Genomic DNA, 9,474 nt, shown 5'->3' with positions numbered 1-9,474 from the left:
GAGTTTCCCCCTGTCATATGAAGCAAACAAATCTGGAGAAAGGTTACGCCACACGCATGTTGCCTAAGCGAACTTTATCTAGGAACAGAAGGCCACAAATGGTAAGAGGGAGGGCCTCAAACACTACAAGAAAAGGGACTTTTACCCGCTGTCAAAAGCACCGGTAAAAGTCTCAAAAAGTGCCAGCATTGTTTTTCTTGGCACTAGGAAAGCGCCAGTAAATGGGTGTGTCAGCAATCGGGCCAGGCCATCAGTAGCTATGTTGGCCTCCCTAGGGGTGTGGGAAATGAGAACCTCCAATTGCAAGCTATGCCTGAGAGACTCAATCCTCACCTTCCTGTACCACATGTTCCAAGAAGAAATATTGTTGCTAGAGAGGGCTATCACCACAGAGTTGGAATTGCCGGCCACTTCCACTCTACCATATCCAAACTGGTTGAACAAAGTTAGCTCGTCTAGGATCACCTTGATTTTAGACCTTGAGTTGGAACTGAAACAATACCCTTTGGAGAACGCAAACAGAAAATCCCCTTTGCAGTTTCTCCTGATTCCTTCCCTCCCCTGAAGGGCCTAGGTTACCTCTCGTTGACCTGTCCACGTTAAGCTTAATCCATCCTTGTCGAGGTCTTATCCATTTAACACCTACCATCTTGGGCAATTTGGGAGATGACACGTTGATTCCCAACAGGTTGAGCGGTAGAAGCAAGGTCCTCTTAAGGGACTTAGGAAGGGGCAGAAGGGGGCTGATTAGGTTGATCCAGGAGTGAATGCCCGAGATAACCCCAGAAGCACGCATCTTGCGGTTCTCGAACCGGGGATTGTTCATAGCCTTCCACAGCTCCCATAAGATGAAGATATGAATGAAACATTTGAGGAGGAGGATATTTCCCAAATAGGAAGATGCAGCCCACCACTGGTTGGAACGATCAACTGCTGAGGCGGGTAACGGAAGACGAACATTGAAAATCCGGCTATACAAGTCCTAGACTTGCGATGCCGTGCCACTTGTGGCAAAAACGTGATCGATGGATTTGGCGTCCGACTTAGAAGGTGGGCAACATGCGCATTTGGAAGTAATGAGGACACCTTTGCTTTGGAGTCTGGGATCCACAGGGACTGCTTTGTGGATGATTCTCCAAGCTAGGAGAGAGAGCTTTGGTTGGAGCTTCGCATGCCACACCCCCTTAGACCGGGATTTTTTGCATTGCCCTCGGCCTTAAACCCTGCTATGCTAGACCCATAGAGAGCTCCCCATCAGCTGAATCCATCCAGACACATTTGTCATCGGAAGAGGAGGTACAGATTCCCTTCGCGGAAACATGATCGATGGCTAACTGAGGAAGGAGGAATCGTACCATGGACAGAGAGATCCAACCGTTGGGGTGAATCAAATCGCGAAACTTGGTTGACTATAAAGCCGTTGGAGTGGGCTGAAGCCTCCAATCATGAAGTGGGCAGAGTCCCATCTAAACGTCATCCTAGAAATTTACTTCCCCTTGACTGACCAGCCAGCGCATACGGGCAACAACTAGAGGGCTCACCTTACAGATTTGTCTCCAGGAGCGGCGAGACAAAAGAAGCGCGACTCGCATTCCCCACTAATTGGATGTCCGCCACATATTTTGCCTTCATGAAGTTACTCCAATAGCTGGAATGACCCTTGAAGCGAACCGTCCAGGCCAAGTTCATATGGAATGCCTTCATGACCGACTTGAGGCTCCTCAGACCCAAGCCCCCTTCTAATTTTGGGAGAGAAACATTTTTCTGGCTTAGCCAGTGGCACCGTTTCTTATTGTTGTCCCAACCCTAGAAGAAATTTGAGAAGGCCCTTTCGAGATCGGATAAAATGCTGGTGGCAACTTCCATAACTGCAAGAGTGTGGATAGGCACGCTAGTCAGCACATGATTGATTAGGATCGGTCTACCTGCTTGAGATAGGATCCTACACTTCTAGCCCGAAATCCTATTTTGAATTTTTTCAATCAAGCCCTGAAAATAGCCCTCTTTGGTCTCCCTTGGAAGATAGCTAGGGATCCCAAGACATGTGAATGGAGCGACTGTTGTACTGAATCCTAGAATGTTTTTCGCTGCTCTAACTTGATTTTCAACAAGCCTCGCCGGTGGGATGAAGAAGCTCTTATGAGTATTAATCTTTTGGCCCGATACCCTTTTGTTGTTCTTTAGGAATTTGATGATCTTCCTTAGGGATTCTTGACTACTGTTCGGGAAGAGGATCGCATTGTCGGCGAAGAGGAGATGTGAAACCAATGGGCTGCTTGAACGGGTTTTGAAGGGCTGATAGAAGCCTCTCACCATAAGTTGGTTGAAACCACGACTAAGGACTTCTGCTATTAATATGAAAAGGCCCGAAGAAATCGGGTCACCTTGGCGAAGACCTCTAGCTGATTTGAAGAAACCAACCGCCTATCCATTGATGAGAACTGAGAATAAGGAATTTGCCCAACATTTTTCCACCATGGCGATCCAATTCTTATCGAAGCCAAACCTGGCGAGTAGTTTTTTCAAGAAAGTCCAATTAAGTCTATCGTAAGCTTTTTTCATGTCCAGTTTCAGGAGAATCTTGCCCCCTCTCGTTTTTCTGTTGATGTCATGAAAAACTTCCTGCACAAGAGCACAACTTTCCGCTATGGACCTTCCCTCCACAAAAGCTCCTTGTTCACTGGAGACTATTTTGGGGAAGAATCCTTCCCAATCTAACAACAATAATTTTAGAGAAAATTTTATATATGCAGTTGCATAGGCTAATAGGCCTAAAGTCAGAAAAGGTTGTAAGGGAGCTTATGTTGAGGATAAGATATATGAGAGTCGATGTGAGAGCCCTGGGGAGGTTTCCTCTGCTGAAGAAATATTTGGATGCCATGAGCAGGTCTTGGCCCACCATATCCCAACACGCTTGGAAGAACACCCCTGAAAATTCGTCAGGACCTGGTGCTTCATCAGGCGGGAGAGCTTTAACTGCTGTGTGGACTTCTTCTAGAGAAGGTTCGAGAAGCAGGTGCCTATTATCGACCGTTGTTACCAATTGAGGAATGAGCTCCCCCATTCGGGTTTCTGGAACATCCTGCAAGAGATGTTGAAAGAATTCTGTGGCAACCCGCTTGATATCAGCGCCATTGGTTAAAATCGTTCCCTCTTCCTACTTTATTTCCAGGATTCTGGATCTCCTGGATCTACTTGATGCAGTAGCATGGAAATATATTGTATTCCGGTCTCCCTCCTACAACCAGTGGACTCTCATTTTCTGCTTCCAGAAAGTTTCCTCGCATAGTTCCAAATGGGACATTCTGTCTCTAGCCTGCTGTAATGATTGCTGTAGGTTTGGGTCTGTCGAGCCTAGAGAAGCGTTTTCTAGTCGACGCAGGTCAGATTCAACTATCTCCACGTTCAAAAAGATGTTCCCAAACACATCCCTGTTCCAACTCCTTAATGCAGTTTTAACATTCCTGAGCTTACAGAGCAACACCTGCATCGGGTCCCCAATAATATTTGAGGTCTAGGCCTTGCTAATGAGGTCTTAGAAACCTTTGTGTAGGATCCACATGCGTTGAAATCTGAAAGGTTTAGGAATTGAAGCTTGAGGTAGAGCAAAAACTAGTACCAGCGGAGCATGGTTTGAATTTAACATTGACAGATGCTTGACTTGGAAAGAGGGGAAGTGTTGAAGCCCGCAGTTGTTACAGAAAACTCTGTCTAGTCTAGCCCATACTCGGGGTTGACCCGTCCGATTGTTACACCACACAAATATGTTGCATGTGAAAAGGGCGTCTAATAGGCCCGCATTGTTCGGCTCCTCAGCGAATTCAGACGAGCTACGAGCATCGAATGAGGTTGTCCCCAACCTCTCAGAATGAGAAAGAACCGCATTAAAATCCCCGCAAAGAGCCAATAGAGGCACACACCTCGCCCCCAGTTGGGCCATCTCCTCCCACAACAGTCTTCTCAAAATTCTGGCGCACTTGGCATAAACAAAGGAGGTTATAACCTTGTCTGGGGCACTATGGAGCCCCACCTCAATGATCAACATCTAGTTGGAAGTAGTGAACACCTCTATAGAAAGAAAGGATGCAGAAAAAACCCATACCTTTCCTCCATGGGTAGCATTAGAACATGAAGAGTGGTATCCCAATTTTAGCCCAATGCAAACCCGTTTCTTATCCCGAAGCATCGGCTTAAGAATAGCTATGATGGCTGGGTGGAACTTTGTAAGTGCTATAGTTTTTATCCCTGTCTGTTGTCAAATTTGTGGTGCCAAAATCAATGTTATGTTATATATAACTTGCTTAAGTGAAGCTCTCTCAAGGATCAACATTCATGAACAAGCTAAGCTCACATCAAGCAAAGCTCACAAGTACAAGGATCAATCTTGAATGAAAGAACTGCTCACAAGTACAAGGATCAATCTTGAATGAAAGAACTGCTCACAAGATAAGACTCAAGCTGCAAGACTTCAAGAAGCATTCAAGGCAGTTTGTACACTTTCAAGATTGAGCTACATCAAGGTTTGATCTACATCAAGACTTCAAGGCTCATACTTCAAGGTCACAAGTTCCGAATGTTTCAATGTCCATACTTCATGGTTGAGGTTTGATTGACCATAGGTTGACCTTAGAAGTAGGTCATTTTGGATACATAAACCGAATGTTTATTTTACATGTGATTGGTCTGTTCTTCGACTAGTCCTAGGTCTTCTTCGACTAGTCCTAGACTTGCTTCGACCAGTCTAAGAAATTCCTCGACCAGTCGTGAGTTTGTTACAAATTCCGGATAAAATCTGTTAGCCTTCGACTAGTCCAGGAATCTGTTCGACCAGTCGTAGGAACAGTGTCGACTGATCTTCGACCAGTCGTAAAATCTTCGACTCGAAGTCCGGCAAAGATTTGCAGGACCTACGACCAGTCGAAGGAAACCTACGACCAGTCGTAGGAGACCTACGACCAGTCGTAGAACGGTCAAAGCATATCCCGCCGGATTTTTCAAATATCTGTTATGGCTTCGACTAGTCGAAGAGCACTCTAGACCAGTCGAAGACCCGATCTTCTCACTTATAAATAGTGCACGAATCTCAGAAGAAATTATCGAATTAATTAAAGTATTCAAGCCAATCTTCGTCGAACTTCTGAGAGATAATTCTGTGCTCCATTTAAGCTAAGTGTGCTTATTTAATATTCTCTTTCCTTAGCTTTATTTAATTGATTTTGTTTCCGCTATTCCAATCTGATTTGATAAGAGGAATTGTTATTCCCTTTCTTTGGAATCAAAATCAATTAAGGCAAGCCCTGTTTGGTTTAATTTAAAATCTATTAGAATTAGAACCATTGTAATCGAGTACTGGACATTGAACTTGGACATTCAATCATCTACTTTGATTTGGTTCTACCGGGCTGCTACAACTAAGGAGATATTCAGGTATTTTACATATTGTAAATTCCTTTCTATTATTTTGGTTTCTTTCAAGATTTGCCAGAAAAATCTTGTTATATTGGTTATCTGAGGAGAGCCAGGAAAACTCAGAAGTGAGGTTTTTTTAATTGTGTAAGCCCACGGACAAAGACACAATTGTAAGGGTTTTGGGTGAACCTGGGAAAACCTATTTTTAGTGAACGCTAATATCCCCTGTCACGCCCCAAACTCGGAAACCGGGCTCACAAAATTCCCGATCGCCGAATCTGGCGCCGACAGCCTCCGTAGAACCCCATTCTCGGCTCCCAGCGCCCATTCGCCAGGTTCCGATCCTGGGATACTACAAGGAGGATTTTCAATATCAGTTTGATTCGTAATAAGCATAACCAAAGGCATAACCCACAAACAACAACCAAAAACTCCATCACATTTTCACTATAATAAAAAACTTTACAAGTACAATGAGCATAAGGGAAATACAATGAAGATGAACAAAACTCCAAAAATGATCTGCCACGCGCCTAAGCCTCAGCGCTGCTGCTATCCAACGTCACCTGCACCCAACAGTCGTGCATAAGCTTATAGAAAGCTTAGAGGGTGGTGAAAGTGTATGCTCAAGGTGGTAATGCAGCTATTGTTGAGGGTCAAATATTGCATATCAGACCCATTTATTGCATAGATTTACACGCATGATACTGCTTAATGGCCTGATTAATCGTGTTTATAATGCAGAGTGTATGTACGAGCCTGGACCGAAATGGGTGCTTAAAGCATGGACTTAACGCTCTGATGACACCAAAGCGTGGGACGGACTCCAGAGACCCAAGATCAACAGAATTACACATCAGGGACCCAAGAAAATCAAGGAATTGAAGCTCAAGTGGCCTGAAAAGTGTCCAGAATGCAAGATCATAGGGTTCCCACCATCTGATCAGTTTGAAACTTCATACGTGGCCTGAGGACCATAAACTAACCGTACACGTCAAATTTCAGCCATTGGATCCTCGTGAAAGTGGCTGAACTAACAGATCAGTCCATAAAATCCTGATTTGGGGCCCACCCGCTGTCCAGATACGCTTTAACTTTGGTCCCCACGGTTCAAATGAAATGGAGAACAAGATGAATGGTGTGGATTTCCCATAATCATTATACAGTGTATATACTACACTTTTTGCACTAAGAGTGCATGGCAACACAGGGACGGGACGTGAACTCTGTTTATCGTGAACTCCGTTTCTGTCATGAAACAGAGACTGAGGATGATCTCAGTGGGCCATCATCATGGTCCAAATGCTCAATCCGAGCCGTCCATCATGCAGAGGGGCTCGATTTAGCCAAACCCATGTTGACTTTATGCACTCATGCATGCACACTTGTTGGTTTCAATGGTCACAAATGGACTGCCCTACAACTATTGCAGCTGATTTCTTCCGTGGGTCACGCCGAATCTGATCCAAAATCCATCCCTCTTACCAAAATTTCGTCACGAATCTAATGGACGGTTTGGATTTCTCAAGCGACAAGGTAAGTGTGCCCCACTAGTAGCTCAGCGCAAGTCCTGCGCAGGCAGAGAGTCCAAACAGCGCCCGGACGCTGCCGCTCTCTGTGGCCCCTTTTGTGATGTCAATCACGACCGGATCAATGATCCAGACCGTTCAAATGATAGAGTAGGAGATCCTGAACCCCACCAAGAAGTCCGATTTCGATTTTTGACGATCAGTCGTCCAAAATCTCAAGCTAAACAGAAGTACTTTTCTGCGAAATTCTCGGCTGCGTCAACTGTGTCTGCGTAAACGAATTTGTTTCCGTTTCGAATACAACAACCTCCTCCTCCGTCGCTAGCAAGGGATAAAAGGAAGGAAGAGAGGAAGAGAGGAAAAAAAAAAACGGGTAGCAGGGAGCTCGGTTTTGGGTTTTGTGCTCGGTGGGAGGAACAGAAGAAGAAGACTTGAAGGCTGGAACGGCTGGAGTGTGTATAGTGCTGCTGCACGTAGGGGGAGAAAACAGAAGAAAAGGAGAAAAAGCTGAGGAGATAGGAAGAAAGAGGTTTCCTTTTTCTTTTCCTTTTATTTTATTTCTTTCCTTTAATGTTTTTTTTTCTCTTTGGTTCTAGCATAATCATGCTAGGCTGAACCTCTTAGCTAGGGCTAAGAGGTGAAGCTTGTATTGAGATGGGAGACTTTATTTAATTATTTCATTGTGAATTAAACTTGATTGTGGTTTAATTATTAAATGAATATTTTTCTTAGTCTTTAATGGTCTGTTTGACTGAAATTACAATGGGTTTGCAATGGCTTTGAATATTTCTTTTCTCTTTTGATGTTTATGACATCAGGAGGCCCTGTTGTTCACCATCGTCTCATGGGCATGGTAGGATGACAGTACCTTCCTGATCTTCATACATTGTTGATTGGTTGGTAATTAGTTTAATTCTATTGTTTACTTTGTCTCCTGGGCATGGTTTGGTGATGGAATCCATTCTAATTCATATACCTTTCATCTCTTGAAAATCAAATCAAGTAAGTTCAGTTGAATTCCATAATCCTTGATGCAGGCATAAGATCTCCCTGATCTCTACAAGTGGATTCTCTGAATCCCTAGTTCCTTTCCTCTGAATTCCTTAAAGTTTTAGATAATTCTTCCACAATTATTTCTTAAATTCTATTTGATTTAGATAGCATCTTAGTCTAGTTCTATTTCTACCTAGTTTCAGGACACGTACAAGTTTCAGTCCCTGTGGATTCGACCTCGGTCTTACCGAGTTTATTACTACATCACAACCCTATACTTGGGGAGTGAACAAGTTTTTGGCGCCGTTGCCGGGGACTGACGGTTACGATTCTCTTAAATTAATTGGTTTTAGAATCAGTTTAATATTAGGATTTTACTAACTTTAGGTTAAAGGTTTTTATTTTATTTTATTTTTAGAAACTAACCTGTTTTCCTGTTTTGTAGGATCCTGAAATAACTTCTAAACTGGTAATCCCTTTCTAATCTCTCTACTTTTTCCTATTTTTTTAGAATTAAGGTTTAGATTTTAGAAATTTTCTAATTCTAGTATCCTCCCTTCTGTAGGAAATAGTTTATTTTTAGAAATTAGGTTATTCCTTTCCCTTTTTAGAAATTAACTTTCTATTTCTATTTTAGTAACTTTCTAACTCTTTTAGAATCTAACTTTGTTTCCTAATTTATTTTTAGAAATTTCTACTTGTAGACTTTTTGTTTAAAAACTAACATTACTTTAGAATTTTTAAATTTAGAAACTAATTTCTGTTGTTTTCTTTTGCAGGATCTTAATATAAGAATCTCTAGTCTGGTAACATCTTTCTAACTTCTCCTCTTAATTTATGTATTGTTGTAGGATTTTTCTTTTTTTTCTAGGATTAGACTCAGAGTTAGGGTTCTACCATGGAAGCGTGGGTACGTGCATATGCCGAGATGGATAAGAGATATTGGGGAATGCCTGAGGGTTGTGGAATTCAACGTATACCTCAAGATTCTTCTCCATCAAGAACAGACATTGAGAACCGACTAAAACATTATGTTCCATCTGTTAATAGGGCCGTATATGATCGTAATTATGGAAACGAGGATTATTATCAACCATCATATTCTCCCATGTATGATCAGTATGACTATTACCAGGGGAAACATCAAAATTTGAAAGATGAACCAACTATATGCTATAATGATTACCCTCTTGGATACCCTACCATTGATATCCAACCAGAAACAATCCAAGAGGATTTAGCTCAGCGTAGCCTGGCCTATCTCAAGGAAATGAGAAAATCGTTGGAAGCGCTTAATTCGCGCCTTGATAAGATAGAGGAGGCTCGGTTATCTCAACCACAATTCATTCCAGAAATACAATGCGAGAAAAGTGATCCTAACTCGCTTTGGAAGAACTCTGGAATTACAAATGAGGAGTTGGATTCTATCAATGAGCATATGGTTCAATTTCCCGATGAGTTGATCTCAATGACTGTTCAAAGGAATGGTCAAGATGCGTGGGTATCTTTCAAATACAGTGATGATGACACACTTTCCTCACAT

The sequence above is a fragment of the Magnolia sinica genome, chromosome 11, assembly GCF_029962835.1.
Source record: "Magnolia sinica isolate HGM2019 chromosome 11, MsV1, whole genome shotgun sequence".
NCBI lineage: Eukaryota > Viridiplantae > Streptophyta > Magnoliopsida > Magnoliales > Magnoliaceae > Magnolia > Magnolia sinica.
Note: the sequence above shows the minus strand (reverse complement) of the source record.